Source organism: Osmia lignaria, chromosome 7 (genome assembly GCF_051020975.1).
Source record: "Osmia lignaria lignaria isolate PbOS001 chromosome 7, iyOsmLign1, whole genome shotgun sequence".
NCBI lineage: Eukaryota > Metazoa > Arthropoda > Insecta > Hymenoptera > Megachilidae > Osmia > Osmia lignaria.
In genome coordinates, this window is record NC_135038.1 from 94,325 (window position 1) to 112,217 (window position 17,893).

Consider the following 17,893-nt stretch of genomic DNA (forward strand, 5'->3'; position numbering starts at 1 on the left):
TATGTAATATACTGATGGATTCCCACAGATCAATGCACCTTTCATAACAGTATCATTAGCACTATATCTACATTAGATATAATGTAATATACTGATTCATTCCCACAGATCAATATACCTTTAATAGCCATATCATTAGCACTATATCTACATTCGATATAATGTAATATACTGATTCATTCCCACAGATCAATGTACATTTAATAACAGTATCATTATTACTATATCTACATTAGATATAATTTCATATACAGAGTCATTCCCACTGATCAATGTACATTTAATAACATCATCATTAGTAGTATATCTACATTACATACGTAATGTACAATTAATAACAGTATTATTATCACCATATCTACATTAGATATAATGTAATATACTGATTGATCCCCAAAGATCAATGTACATTTAATAACACTATCATTAGTAGTAAATCTACATTCGATATATTGTAATATACTGATTCATTCCCACAGATCAATATACCTTTAATAACCATATCATTAGTACTATATCTACATTCGATATAATGTAATATACTGATTCATTCCCACAGACCAATGCACCTTTAATAACAATATCATTAGCACTATATCTACACTCGATATATCGTAATATACTGATTCATTCCCACAGATATGTACATATAATAACCATATCATTAGTACCATTCCTACATTCGATATAATGTAATATACTGATTGATTCCCACAGATCAATGAACCTTTCATAACAATATCATTACCACTATATCTACATTAGATATAATGTAATATACAGATTCATTCCCACTGATCACTGTACATTTAATAACATCATCATTAGTAGTATATCTACATTACATACGTAATGTACAATTAATAACAATATTATTATCACCATATTTACATTAGATATAAAGTAATATACTGATTGATCCCCAAAGATCAATGTACATTTAATAACAATATCATTATTACTATATCTACATTAGACGTAATTTCATATACAGATTCATTCCCACTGATAATGTACATTTAATAACAACATCATTAGTAGTATATCTACATTACATACGTAATGTACAATTAATAACAATATCATTATTACAATATCTACATTAGATACAATGTAATATACTGATTGATCCCCAAAGATCAATGTACATTTAATGACAATATCATTAGTACTATATCTATATCCGATATAATGTAATATACTGATTCATTCCCACAGATCAATATACCTTTAATAACCATATCATTAGTACTATATCTACATTCGATATAATGTAATATACTGATTCATTCCCACAGACCAATGCACCTTTAATAACAATATCATTAGCACTATATCTACACTCGATATATCGTAATATACTGATTCATTCCCACAGATATGTACATTTAATAACCATATCATCAGTACCATATCTACATTAGATATGTAATGTACATTTAATATCAATATCATTATTACTATATCTACATTAGGTATAATGTCATATACAGAGTCATTCCCACTGATCAATGTACATTTAATAACATCATCATTAGTAGTATATCTACATTACATACGTAATGTACAATTAATAACAGTATTATTAGCACCATATCTACATTAAATATAATGTAATATACTGATTGATCCCCAAAGATCAATGTACATTTAATAACAATATCATTAGTAGTAAATCTACATTCGATATATTGTAATATACTGATTCATTCCCACAGATCAATGTACCTTTAATAACAAACTCATTAGCACTATATCTACATTCGATATAATGGAATATACTGATTCATTCCCACAGACCAATGCACCGTTAATAACAATATCATTAGCACACTATCTACACTCGATATAACGTAATATACTGATTCATTCCCACAGATATTTACATATAATAACCATATCATTAGTACCATACCTACATTCGATATAATGTAATATACTGATGGATTCCCACAGATCAATGAACCTTTCATAACAATATCATTACCACTATATCTACATTCGATATAATGTAATATACTGATTCATTCCCACAGTTCAATGTACATTTAATAACAATATCATTATTACTATATCTACATTAGATATAATTTCATATACAGATTCATTCCCACTGATCAATGTACATTTAATAACATCATCATTAGTAGCATATCTACATTACATACGTAATGAACAATTAATAACTATATTATTATCACCATATCTACATTAGATATAATGTAATATACTGATTGATCCCCAAAGATCAATGTACATTTAATGACAATATCATTAGTACTATATCTACATCCGATGTAATGTAATATACTGATTCATTCCCATAGATCAATATACCTTTAATAACCATATCATTAGTACTATATCTACATTCGATATAATGTAATATACTGATTCATTCCCACAGATCAATATACCTTTAATAACCATATCATTAGCACTATATCTACATACGATATAATGTAATATACTGATTCATTCCCACTGATCAATGTACATTTAATAACAACATCATTAGTAGTACATCTACATTACATACGTAATGTACAATTAATAACAATATTATTATCACCATATCTACGTTAGATATAATGTAATATACTGATGGATTCCCACAGATCAATGCACCTTTCATAACAATATCATTAGCACTATATCTACATTAGATATAATGTAATATACTGATTCATTCCCACAGATCAATATACCTTTAATAACCATATCATTAGCACTATATCTACATTCGATATAATGTAATATACTGATTCATTCCCACAGATCAATGTACATTTCATACCCATATCATTAGTACCATATCTACATTAGATATGTTATGTACATTTAATAACCAATATCATTATTACTATATCTACATTAGGTATACTGTCATATACAGATTCATTCGGACAGATCAATGTACATTTACTAGCAATATCATTAGTAGTATATCTACATTACATATGTAATGTACAATTAATAACAATATCATTATTACCATATCTACATTAGATATAATGTAATATACTGATTGATCCCCACAGATCAATGTACATTTAATACCAATATCATTAGTAGCATATCTACATTCGATATAATGTAATATACTGATGGATTCCCACAGATGAATGCACCTTTCATAACAATATCATTAGCACTATATCTACATTCGATATAATGTAATATACTGATTCATTCCCACTGATCAATGTACATTTAATAACAACATCATTAGTAGTATATCTACATTACATACGTAATGTACAATCAATAACAATATTATTATCACCATATCCACATTAGATATAATGTAATATACTGATTGATCCCCAAAGATCAATGTACATATAATAACAACATCATTAGTAGTATATCTACATTCGATATAATGTAATGTACTGATTCATTCCCACAGATCAACATACCTTTAATAACCATATCATTAGCACTATATCTACATTCGACATAATGTAATATACTGATTCATTCCCACAGATCAATGTACATATAATAACAATATCATTATTACTGTATCTACATTAGATATAATTTCATATACAGATTCATTCCCACTGATCAATGTACATTTAATAACAACATCATTAGTAGTATATCTACATTACATACGTAATGTACAATTAATAACAATATTATTATCACCATATCCACATTAGATATAATGTAATATACTGATTGATCCCCAAAGATCAGTGTACATTTAATGACAGTATCATTAGTACTATATCTACATCCGATATAATGTAATATACTGATTCATTCCCACAGATCAATGTACATTCAATAACCATATCATTAGTACTATATCTACATTCGATATAATGTAATATACTGATTCATTCCCACAGATATGTACATATAATAACCATATCATTAGTACCATACCTACATTCGATATAATGTAATATACCGATGGATTCCCACAGACAAATGCACCGTTCATAACAATATCATTAGCACTATATCTACATTCGATATAATGTAATATACTGATTCATTCCCACTGATCAATGTACATTTAACAACAACATCCTTAGTAGTATATCTACATTACATACGTAATGTACAATTAATAACAATATTATTATCACCATATCTACGTTAGATATAATGTAATATACTGATGGATTCCCACAGATCAATGCACCTTTCATAACAATATCATTAGCACTATATCTACATTAGATATAATGTAATATTCTGATTCATTCCCACAGATCAATATACCTTTAATAACCATATCATTAGCACTATATCTACATTCGATATAATGTAATATACTGATTCATTCCCACAGATCAATGTACATTTAATAACAATATCACTATTACTATATCTACATTAGATATAATTTCATATACAGATTCATTCCCACTGATCAATGTACATTTAATAACAATATCATAATTACTATATCTACATTAGATATAATTTCATATACAGATTCGTTCCCACTGACCAATGTACATTTAATAACAACATCATTAGTAGTATATCTACATTCGATATAATGTAATGTACTTATTCATTCCCACAGATCAACATACCATTAATAACCATATCATTAGCACTATATCTACATTCGATATAATGTAATATACTGATTCATTCCCACAGATCAATGTACCTTTAATGACAATATCATTAGTACTATATCTACATTCGATATAATGTATTATACTGATTCATTCCCACAGATCAATATACCTTTAATAACCATATCATTAGTACTATATCTACATTCGATATAATGTAATATGCTGATTCATTCCCACTGATCAATGTACATTCAATAACCATATCATTAGTACTATATCTACATTCGATATAATGTAATATACTGATTCATTCCCACAGATATGTACATATAATAACCATATCATTAGTACCATACCTACATTCGATATAATGTAATATACCGATGGATTCCCACAGACAAATGCACCGTTCATAACAATATCATTAGCACTATATCTACATTCGATATAATGTAATATACTGATTCATTCCCACTGATCAATGTACATTTAACAACAACATCCTTAGTAGTATATCTACATTACATACCTAATGTACAATTAATAACAATATTATTATCACCATATCTACGTTAGATATAATGTAATATACTGATGGATTCCCACAGATCAATGCACCTTTCATAACAATATCATTAGCACTATAACTACATTCGATATAATGTAATATACTGATTCATTCCCACAGATCAATGTGCCTTTAATAACGATATCATTAGCACTATATCTACATTCGATATAATGTAATATACTGATTCATTCCCACAGATCAATGTACATTTCATACCCATATCATTCGTACCATATCTACATTAGATATGTTATGTACATTTAATAACAATATCATTATTACTATATCTACATTAGGTATACTGTCATATACAGATTCATTCGGACAGATCAATGTACATTTACTAGCAATATCATTAGTAGTATATCTACATTACATATGTAATGTACAATTAATAACAATATCATTATTACCATATCTACATTAGATATAATGTAATATACTGATTGATCCCCACAGATCAATGTACTTTTAATACCAATATCATTAGTAGCATATCTACATTCGATATAATGTAATATACTGATGGATTCCCACAGATCAATGCACCTTTCATAACAATATCATTAGCACTATATCTACATTCGATATAATGTAATGTACTGATTCATTCCCACAGATCAATGTACATTTAATAACCATATCGTTAGTGCTACATCTACATTAGATATAATGTAATATACTGATTCATTCCCACAGATCAATGTACATTTAATAACAATATCATTAGCACTATATCTACATTCGATATAATGTAGTATACAGATTCCTTCCCACAGATCAATGTGCCTTTAATAACGATATCATTAGCATTATATCTACATTCGATATAATGTAATATACAGATTCATTCCCACTGATCAATGTACATTTAATAACAATATCATTAGTAATATATCTACATTACATACGTAATGTACAATTAATAACAATATTATTATCACCAAATCTACATTAGATATAATGTAATATACTGATTGATCCCCAAAGATCAATGTACAGTTATTGACAATATCATTAGTACTATATCTACATCCGATATAATGTAATATACTGATTGATTCCCACAGACCAATGTACAGTTAATGACAATATCATTAGTACTATATCTACATCCGATATAATGTAATATACTGATTCATTCCCACAGATCAATATACCTTTAATAACCATATCATTAGTACTATATCTACATTCGATATAATGTAATATACTGATTCATTCCCACAGACCAATGCACCTTTAATAACAATATTATTAGCACTATATCTACATTCGATATAACGTAATATACTGATTCATTCCCACAGATATGTACATATAATAACCATATCATTAGTACCATACCTACATTCGATATAATGTAATATACTGATGGATTCCCACAGATCAATGCACCTTTCATAACAATATCATTACCACTATATCTACATTAGATATAATGTAATGTACTGATTCATTCCCACAGATCAATATACCTTTAATAACAATATCATTAGCACTGTATCTACATTCGATATAACGTAATATACTGATTCATTCCCACAGATATGTACATATAATAACCATATCATTAGTACCATATCTACATTAGATATGTTATGTACATTTAATAACAATATCATTATTACTATATCTACATTAGATATAATTTCATATACAGATTCATTCCCACTGATCAATGTACATTTAATAACAATATCATTATTACTATATCTACATTAGATATAATTTCATACACAGATTCATTCCCACTGATCAATGTACATTTAATAACAATATCATTATTACTATATCTACATTAGACGCAATTTCATATACAGATTCATTTCCACTGATCAATGTACATTTAATAACAACATCATTAGTAGCATATCTACATTACATACGTAATGTACAATTAATATCAATATCATTATTACCATATCTACATTAGATATAATGTAATATACTGATTGATCCCCAAAGATCAATGTACATTTAATGACAATATCATTAGTACTATATCTACATTCGATATAATGTAATATACTGATTCATTCCCACAGATATGTACATATAATAACCATATCATTAGTACCATACCTACATTCGATATAATGTAATATACCGATGGATTCCCACAGACAAATGCACCGTTCATAACAATATCATTAGCACTATATCTACATTCGATATAATGTAATATACTGATTCATTCCCACTGATCAATGTACATTTAACAACAACATCCTTAGTAGTATATCTACATTACATACGTAATGTACAATTAATAACAATATTATTATCACCATATCTACGTTAGATATAATGTAATATACTGATGGATTCCCACAGATCAATGCACCTTTCATAACAATATCATTAGCACTATATCTACATTAGATATAATGTAATATACTGATTCATTCCCACAGATCAATATACCTTTAATAACCATATCATTAGCACTATATCTACATTCGATATAATGTAATATACTGTTTCATTCCCACAGATTAATATATTTAATAACCATATCAATAGTACTATATCTACATACGATATAATGTAATATACTGATTCATTCCCACAGATCAATGTACCTTTAATAACAATATCATTAGCACTGTATCTACATTCGATATAATGTAGTACACAGATTCCTTCCCACAGATCAATGTGCCTTTAATAACGATATCATTAGCACTATATCTACATTCGATATAATGTAATATACTGATTCATTCCCACAGATCAATGTACATTTCATACCCATATCATTAGTACCATATCTACATTAGATATGTTATGTACATTTAATAACAATATCATTATTATTATATCTACATTAGGTATACTGTCATATACAGATTCATTCGGACAGATCAATGTACATTTACTAGCAATATCATTAGTAGTATATTGTTACGTGGCCGACGGCTTGGCAGCGCGCGTGGCTATCAGAGGCTTTCTGATTGGCGGCCGCGTAACTTATTTTATTATCAATACAACCCGAGCGGTAAGGTTGTATTGTGGTAGGAACTGTCACAAGGTTTCACTGGGTTTAAAGGAGAATGCTAATGTGGGTTTGACACAGCAATGTATATATTCTACAATCTTGGTCTATTACAGATGTTGTTGTCGCGAATATAGGTGTATAATGTGATATATTACCTATTTCCACTATGCTCGGTGTTCACGCACTGGCAATGCGGGGGTGTTGTGTGTGGTTGATTGTAATGCCAAATAGAAACACGACTCGCGGATTCTATAAGGTGAATGTTGCTCGAAGGGGACTTCAACCCGATCTCACTAATAGTAACCAACTCACTACCGTACACGACGTGCTCGACACGAGATGAACTCTGGTACTGCCCCCGATCGTTGGTACGAACGGGTTTATATACTAATTAAGAAGGGTGGTCTGGTTACTATTCGAGTGCTCAGGCTGGGTCCACCTGCCTCTGCGACAGTTTAGAGTGGTTGCATCTGCTATTTGATTACGGCGGACCCATTGCTTTCCCAAGTGTTTGGTTCTGCTATCGGTGGGCCTTCTGTTTATTACGAGAGTAAATGGTCGGTTTGTCCGAGAGTTTTCCTTTCCAGATGTTTAAGCTTATTTGAAAGGAGACACGTTTGATAAAACGGTCTGTCTACGTGACACCTCCCCCCTTAGATGAAACATCGCGGTAATCGTGATGCTTTCAATTGGAAAGGAAAACACTCACTAGAATGTGTTGAAGTTTTGGTGTTGTAATGCAATATGTCGGGTGTTATGTGTGATGTGTGTGTACTTATCGCTACGTGTGATGGTTGGTGATGCTGCTAACTGCGGTATGAAGTCGAAGCGTACGTCTGGGTCCAGGCTGCCTCGATCGGATTTGTCTCTCGGTGTACCAGGTTGGTACTATTGCAGGCGGTGGTATGGGTTGGTTTGCTCTTTGGTATTCCATTTCCATGATGATGGCGGCAATACACTCCTCGCAGTGGTAGGCGGCCTGCAACTCCATCAGGGGCGCGCTACAAATACCGCAGGCCCCAGGCGGATATGCCGTTGGTAGTGGATAGTGTACCTCCACCATGTCATAGATCCTTGCTGCTCCAAGGGCTGCTTCGAGAGCACACTGCATACAGACAATGCCAACGTCTAATCTGTAGCAAGTGCTGCGCATGCACAGGCGGGCCGTCAAGTTCATCAGCAGCTCGATGCGACTGGTGTCCCTCTCAGTTGGTTGTTCCCTGATGTAGCACATTTCGGTCCGCTCAGATAAGTGTTTTGGAAGAATGGTGTTGTGGTCTGCTTTTATACCCGGCCTGGAACCGCGTATCTCATGCCCAACCACGCCTCCGCCACGTTGAATGGTGGTTGTCCTGGTAGACGATCGAGGGCTACATCTGCCACGACCTCACCCTCGCCTCTGATGTTGGTTAGCAGACCCCTCCTTCCTTCCAACACCCCCTTGGCCTGCTCTATCTTCCAGGTCCTGCATACAGGGCGGATACCCCGTACTCGTACCTTGAAGGCCTGCCACGGTAGATTTTGAAAGCGTGGCGGCAAGGTCCGAAGTTGGTCGACCGGTGCCCTTACCACCTTGCCGTGGTCACGAAGAGCCACCTCGAACTGGCCGTCCACCAGGTGTTGAACTTCTCCTCGGACCCAGGTACCTTCTTTACTTCTGTACGCCACCAGACGTCCAGTGGTCAGTCTTCCCTGGTTTGGAAACTGGAGGTGGCCGCGGTCGCTCATGTACCGATACAGGTCCCGGTACAGTCGCCTAGCTTCTTCCCGACCGTCGTCCACCTGCGCCCAGAATTCTACCGGATTGTCCACGTGGACAATTCCGATCCGAACAGAACTGCTCAAAACTATATTTTTGATGGTGTTCATTTTCTTGAGGATGTCTACTGATGAGACTATGGTGCCGAGAACTGCTTATATAGTCTGAAAACCCTTATCTTACCCCACTCTTATTTCGACTCTTAGAGGAGGGATGTGTAGGAGTGGCTACGGCCCCTTAGAATATTGTGGCACTTGGTCTAGGTGCTGAAGATTTTTCCCTTGGTAAATTTATATTATTTGAATTTGATTCTTCTGAGTTTTTAGGTATTTCTTCCAGTTGCAATTCAATTTCGTTCGGTTTGTCCAAAGGTTTTAGTTTATTAATGATTTTGTGTATATTACTTTTTATTATTGTCCCAATTATTAATAGTAGGATCAAAGATACTACTCCAAACGAGGAAAATGTTGATATTTTTATACGATTTGTGGAAATCTCTTGAAGTTCCAATTCTTTCGCCCGATGCTCCAATTCCTCTAGGTTTGGTGCTGTCGGAAGGTTCTTCCAATTTGTGATTACTTGATCTGTATTAGTGTAATTGGTTTCTAAAACTGATAGGTGATGTTCTGTTATTTTCGGAATGATTACTGATAAATTGTATGACGCGGATGGGTAATGTATAATATTTTCCATGGTTACTATTGTGTCCATTGCTTTTAATTGCATCGCATTTACTGTGGCTCTACATCCCGGTTCGAGGTTGAAAATTCCAGTATTGTAAATGTTTGCTATAGTTGGTTTTTCCCCTTTACAATATACCTGGGCCTTTTTATGGGTTGGCATAAAGAAAAACCAGGTAGCAGGAGCGCTTAACACTTGCCAGAATGGTTGAAGCTTGGTGGTTACCCTTACATCGCAGGTTTCCCAGTTTATGGCGGATGGGTTCAAAAGCAAGGTAGATTCGCAGGTTGCATGACCTTCTACCTGATATAATGGTAATGTTGATGGTCCTATTAACTGATTATTATGAACTCGGCAAACTCCAAGATATTCCTCGGTAGGTAAAAAGTATTGCTGCTCATCTGTAGTGACTGCAATGTATGAAATTTGTGGTTGTATGTACGTAACTACTTCTTTTTCTTTAATAACCTGCTTTGATGGACAAGGATAGATTTTATACAAATTGAACACCTTTTGTTCCAAAAGCGGTATGGTGAGTTCAAATAATACTCTGCCTTTTGCAAATACTACATTTAATTTCGTTAGTTTCTCGATTTGTTCAGTTAATAATTCTTCTGGAGATAATGGAAATTCATAAGTTAAAGATTGTTTGATCTTTAATGCTGACTTCAATAATTGCTGTGGTGAAAAAACGGCAGGATGCATTATTCCTTGTTTCGCTAATAATATTGCGTCTATTAATAATAGTAAATTAGTGCTGTAGTCGTCCAATCCTCTTTCTAATTCTAAAATGGTATCCCTTATAGCTGTTTCAAAACGGAGTTGGGCAATTTCGGACCTAGTTTCTTCTAAGAATCGCGAATGTTCTGATGCAGCTTTTATCAGCTCAGATGTAACCTGTGTTAAATTTACTAATCTTTCATGTATGGCTGAAAACTCCCCTTTCACAATGTGTATTTGCTTCGAGTTGAGTTCCGTTATTTCAAGTTGATTTTTATATAACTTATTCAATTCCTGGTTGTAAAAATCTGCGTCTTCTTGAGTTAAGGTTCCAAATAATGCTTTGTTGATTGTGCCAATAAATCCAAATGGTGCATTGCGTCGTAATGGTCGTCTTTTTGGAAAGGCATCGTTTCCTATTGCTGTTTGTATTAGATTCCTATACTGCATAGTGTTTTCTTCTCTTTTAAGTAACCGTGGTCCTACTTCCATGCTGAGGCAAGTTTCTAAACCGTGTTTTTTGCAAAGTTGGTTCATGGCCAGAATTATCTGTTCTACTGGTGGTGCATGTGCAAGGTATTTATCAACATCCAATGACGTGACCAATCGCCATTGCGATTGATATGTCCGTATGTCTGACAATTTATCGTAAAACAAACCCGTTGATTGCGCCAGTGGTAACACCTTTGAACCGCCTTTAATCGCTGTCTGACTCATAACCAGAGCCAGAGGTATCAGAAGTAGTTGTGCCGGAATCATGATTTCCCGTTATTTCCGTTTTTTCCGCTGTGGATGGAAAATAAGCGTGTTTTAATTTATCTTGGTGTTTTGTTATCGTTTTGTCAGGTGTTCGCAATACAATGTTGTTCATATCTGTTACATTAATGATCTCATATGGCCCTACATAATGTGGATCAAATTTACTAATTCGTGGTTCTAGCAATACATAAGCATAATCGCCTACATTGAATTCTACCGGTCGGAAATGTTTATCATAGTACTTCTTCGAACGGTGCTTGGAGGCAATCAAATTATCGGCTGCTATGTTGCGGATTTTTATAGTATGAGTTATTAATTCTGTTAAATAGTCGCCATATGATTTTAACCTTTCGCCAGTTGGAAACGAACTTGGTTCACGGGCTGGTTTTCCAAATATTAATTCATATGGAGAGAAATTTGTTGCTTCATGTACGGAAGTATTATAAGAAAACATGGCAAATGGTATTAATAGGTCCCAATCTTCATAATTATCCATGTAATGTTTAAGATATTCTGTTAGTACTATATGACTTCGTTCTAGTGATCCATTAGTTTGTGGTCTGTATCCAGAAGTTGTGATTTGTTTGATTTTGAATATTTCTGAAAGATTTTTCATTAAGCTTCCGATAAAACTAGTTCCCTTGTCTGTTAATATTGCTCGTGGTGTTCCATATATGGCAATAAAATGTCTCGCGAAAGCGTCTGCTATTGTGGCTGCTCTAATGTTTGGTATTGCTACTGCTTTACAATATTTCGTTAAACAATCTTGCATTGTGAGAATGTATTTATTTCCGCTAGGCGTTAAAGGTAAAGGTCCTACGGTGTCTAAAGCAACTTTATCAAATGGTTCTATCGGGGTATCGGTAATTAACATTGGTTGACGAGTTTTTGCTCTAACTAATTTCTCTTCTTGACAGCTTGGACATTTCCTGATATAATTTCGTATTTCGTTGTGCATTTCTGGCCATTGATATTTCGCTCTGATGCGTTTATATGTTTTTGTGACTCCTTTATGTCCTCCTATCAAACTGTCGTGAGCTTCGCGAATTATTTGTAATCGATCTTCTTCTGATGGTGTAATCGTTGAACAATTGCATATGATGATTTTCTGTGTTGTACCGTTGAAAACGTCCTTTATTAATTTAGTTAATTCATTGGTTGGTAATTTATGAAAATCTCCGACTGCTGATATTCTAAATGATTTAATTGGATTTTGATCTAAATGCTGTTTCAGTGTTTGTAGTCCGTTTAGTATATCTTCACTTTTAATGGTGTCGTAAAAATTATCTGATATTATTATACTGTAAACTTTGTATGAGCCATTTGCTGATTCTATTACGTCTCCTTTCTGCGGTTTCTTTGACATGAGCTGTTGTAAATCTATTGCTTCTGTGTCCAGTAACAGTTTTCCAATGGGGGTTACCAATTTACAGTCCGCAGGTATGAAATGTGCGTAATGACCTTCCTCGGTGGTCAGGGTGTTTGGAGAGATAATAACCTCAAGTGTCTGTGAAGGTTGCACTTTTCTTCGCAGGTCATCTCCCTCCGTGGAAAGAGTGTCTGTGTCAAGAAGTGTGAACGGATAAGGGTCAACGGTACGGTCAAAGTTTTCCTGTGGTTGCTGGATTGCCGTTCCTATTGTTTCGTTAACAGGTTGTGGTTGTAAAATTCCCTCATTTGTTACAAGTGATAATGGTGTATGGTTAAGTAAATCCTGTTGCGGGTTTGCGATTATCGTGTTTTCCGTAATGGTATTTTCTGATGGTTCTTCGAATGAAATCAAGTTTACGTCTTCTTCTGTCGATGTGATTTTAGTAGAATTTGCTTGCGGATGAAAGTTTATTGTTTCCATGTGTTCATCTGGCATGCTTATCTCGTGCGATAAGTTAGGTAAGACTCTCGGTCTATCTGCTATTGGAGAATGTTGAACCTTCCCACGGGCTGGTTCTTCATCAGAGCTAGTGTTTTCCTCTTGATATTTCGGTCTCCTTTCCCTGTCCCTTTGTAGTTGCCGCACACGAAATCCTATGGAATCCGTGTCGATTTCTGGTTTCTGTCCTATGTGCTTGTAATCGGGGTCTTGAGGATCTCGGGGTATAAGTGGTAAGCAAGATGGTACTGGGTTACGTGATAATGCGTCTGCGTTCTTGTTCGTCTTTCCTGCTTTATGGATAACCTGATATTCGTACTCTAAGAGTCTGAGTCTCCACTTCATAAGTCGTGATGTCGGATCCTTGACAGAGTGTAACCAGACTAACGGTCGGTGATCTGTGACGAGTGTGAATTTTGTTCCATAAAGATACGGTCTGAAATATTGTACTGCGTAAACCATTGCAAGACATTCCTTTTCTGTAGCAGAATAATTCCTTTCGGCTTTATTTAAGGTACGAGATGCGTAGGCAATTGGTAGATCGTTTCCTATTTCTCCTTGACTAAGTACAGCTCCAATTGCGTAATCTGATGCGTCAGTGGTAACAATGAACGGTCGATTAAAATCCGGATATTGTAAAATTGGTTGTGTACAGAGTTCGTCGCGTAAATTTTCAAAACTTTTTTGCTGGTCTTCGGTCCACTTAAAACGAATTCCTTTACCTAATAACTGAACTAATGGTTTTGATTTAATAGAATAATCTTTTATGAAACGGCGATAATATCCTGTCAGTCCCAAGAACTGCTGGACATTTTTCTGTGTTTTAGGAATGGGAAATTCTTTTACAGCTTGTAATTTACGAGGATCTGGCTTAACACCATTTTCTGTTAAAATGTGTCCTAAATAAGTAACCTCCTTACGTAAGAATTCGCATTTATCAATCTGCAGTGTAAGTCCAAATTCTCTGAGCCGATTGAGTAATTTTTTTACTTTTATTTCATGTTCTCGTAGTGATGAAGAGAAAACAACCATATCGTCTATGAATACATGAGCGTTCTCTAGACCAGATATAACTTGATTCATTAAGCGTTGAAATGTCGGTGGTGCATTTTTTAAACCAAATGGCATGCGTACAAATTCAAAATGCCCATCCGGTGTTGTGAATGCTGTTTTCGGACAATCCTTAGGATCCATTTGAACTTGATGAAATCCATTTGCTATATCAAAAATTGTGAAATATTTTGCTCCTCCCAATTTATCTAGAATTTCGGTGATATTCGGCAAAGGAAATTTATCACTCAAAGTCTTTTCGTTTAAGGCTCGGAAATCGATTACCATACGCCAACGCTTATTGCCCTTAGCGTCTGGTTTCTTTGGTACAATCCATAACGGAGAATTATATGGTGAACTAGATGGCTGTATGACTCCTTGTAATAACAGAGCCCTTACTTGACGTTGTATTTCGTCTTGGTGTACTGGTGGATATCGGTATTGTCTTGTATTAATCGGTACGTCATCTGTTGTATGAATTGAATGGTAAAAATTCGGTACTTCTCCTAGTTTGTCTCCAGGCAAGTAAAATCTGTCTGAAAATTCGTCGACGATGTTGAATACATGTTTACGTTCTTCTGCATTGAGATGATCGGTTCTTAAAAGATTTCTAATTCGTGTTGCTCTATTTTCTGGTGTGTTTTCGGTCATATATGAAGAAATTGGGTCGTCGTCCGACGAGTCGTAAATATCGTAAGGATGAATGTATTGAGGTTCAATTTCGATGTCTACATCGTCTTCTCCGGTATTCGTTGCTAACGCGTAACAAATGCCGTCACGATTATATACTGCTGCTTCGCCAATGTATATATTTTCTGATGTTTCGAGTCGCGGTAAGTATCCCTCTTTAATATTTGGATTAGCTATGTGAATTGCAATTTGTTTTGTTGTTCGAGCTTCGATACGGTGTTTAGTCGATTTCGGATTTTTCTGCTGAGCTAAATCTCGGTAATTTGAAAAACGAAGTGGTCGAATAGGTTTATCTTTCAATACTAGTGTTCCATGATAATATGAAATTTCTGCTTCTTCTTGTAATAAAAATGGGCTGCCTATAATTCCATCGGCTTCTATTGCAAGGTTCTCTACTACGTAAAATAATGCAGGCTTACCGTGAATGTGAAGAATTGTGGTACCTATGCTATAAATAGGTGATTTTGTAAGTCCTGTGATTTCAATAACTTCTTTAGTGATACGTTTGGCTTGATCTCCGAGAACATCGCGCACTATTAAGTTAACTGCCGCGCCACCGTCAATTAAAAATTCAGCTGTTTCTAATTCTAATTCCGGAACTTTGATTTTTATTCTTGGTGCTGGGGTTTCCTTGATGAGGATTCTCCCGTGAATCTGACTATCTTTTGGCGAGGTCTTTGCAGATCGCTCACCGCCTCGCCTTTCCGTTGAGCGTTTTCTGAGTTTAAAGACTTGTTTGATTCGACTGAAGAATTTCGAGAGTATGATCGCTGTCTGAAATTTTGCGAATTCCTCCTACAACGTTTTTCATCGTGTCCTTGGGTATCACATCGCCAACAATATAGCTGCGAAGTATCATCCTTTTCACTGCGTTTTAAAACTGTAAACCGTTTTTCATCTTGATCTGTGCGTGGTGAATTTGAACGATAAGAAGGTGAATTCGATTGATTCCTGGATCGCACAGTCCATGCTGATGTACGTGGTCGTCCTTCTCTCTCGTCTTCAGAGTTAGATGGTCTCCTCTGTCGATCTCTATATCGATCGTGTCGTGTTGGAGATTGAGGGTATGAAATTTCATTTCGACGTTCGTTGCTGTGGTGATCCCTGTTGTTCCAGCCTCCTGGTGATGTGTTTCGTGCCAAATCACGACGACTTCTTAATTTCCTGTCTACCTCTAGCACAGCGTCAAAAGCTTCCTCTAAGTTTTTAATGTCTCTATTTTGTGCTGATACCTTAAAAGAGATGCGGTCTGGTAATCCATCTAGGAAATTTTCTAAAATATCCATTTCCATTTGTTTAATATTTTCCTCTGAATGTCTAGGATATTTCTCTTTAATCGCTCCTCTTGTACAATAAACAAGATGGCTTGTTCTATCGATGTAGTTTCTCAAACTTTCGTATTCCCTAATTTGAAGCCTGGCAATTTCTGTTTGAAATTGCGATAAGCTCTTTCCTGGTCCAAATCTTCTCTTCAAATGCTTGATCAACGCGGATACCGAAGTGAATTGATGTTCTAAAGTACTTCTTCGCGCCGGACCGGTGAGTTTAGTTAAAATAATTGTAAGGTATTCCCTTTCTGTTCCCTCAGGAATCAAGGTCAATCCATCTTCTACCAGTTGTGCAAAACGTGATAAAGGTGGATTCTCACCATCAAATGTTGGTATTGTTAACGCAACATTTTGTATGCAGGATCTTTGTGTCAAAAGTGTCATAGAATTTGCGATCGAAACTGTTAAGTTCATAAGATCGGCTGAAGAAATATTGGCTTGTTCATTCGCCATGTTGAATGAATTTGTTGGTTAAAGAATGTAACTAGGAAAACTAGTATATCCTCTTGTTACCCGATTGACTAGGAAAACTAGTATACAATCGTTGTTCAACAAAGTAATAGCCGTGTGTCAAATTCCACGAAAGTAATTATGCCAGTGAAAATGATCTATGTGACTATATCCCACCGCTGTCACCAGTTCTGTTACGTGGCCGACGGCTTGGCAGCGCGCGTGGCTATCAGAGGCTTTCTGATTGGCGGCCGCGTAACTTATTTTATTATCAATACAACCCGAGCGGTAAGGTTGTATTGTGGTAGGAACTGTCACAAGGTTTCACTGGGTTTAAAGGAGAATGCTAATGTGGGTTTGACACAGCAATGTATATATTCTACAATCTTGGTCTATTACAGATGTTGTTGTCGCGAATATAGGTGTATAATGTGATATATTACCTATTTCCACTATGCTCG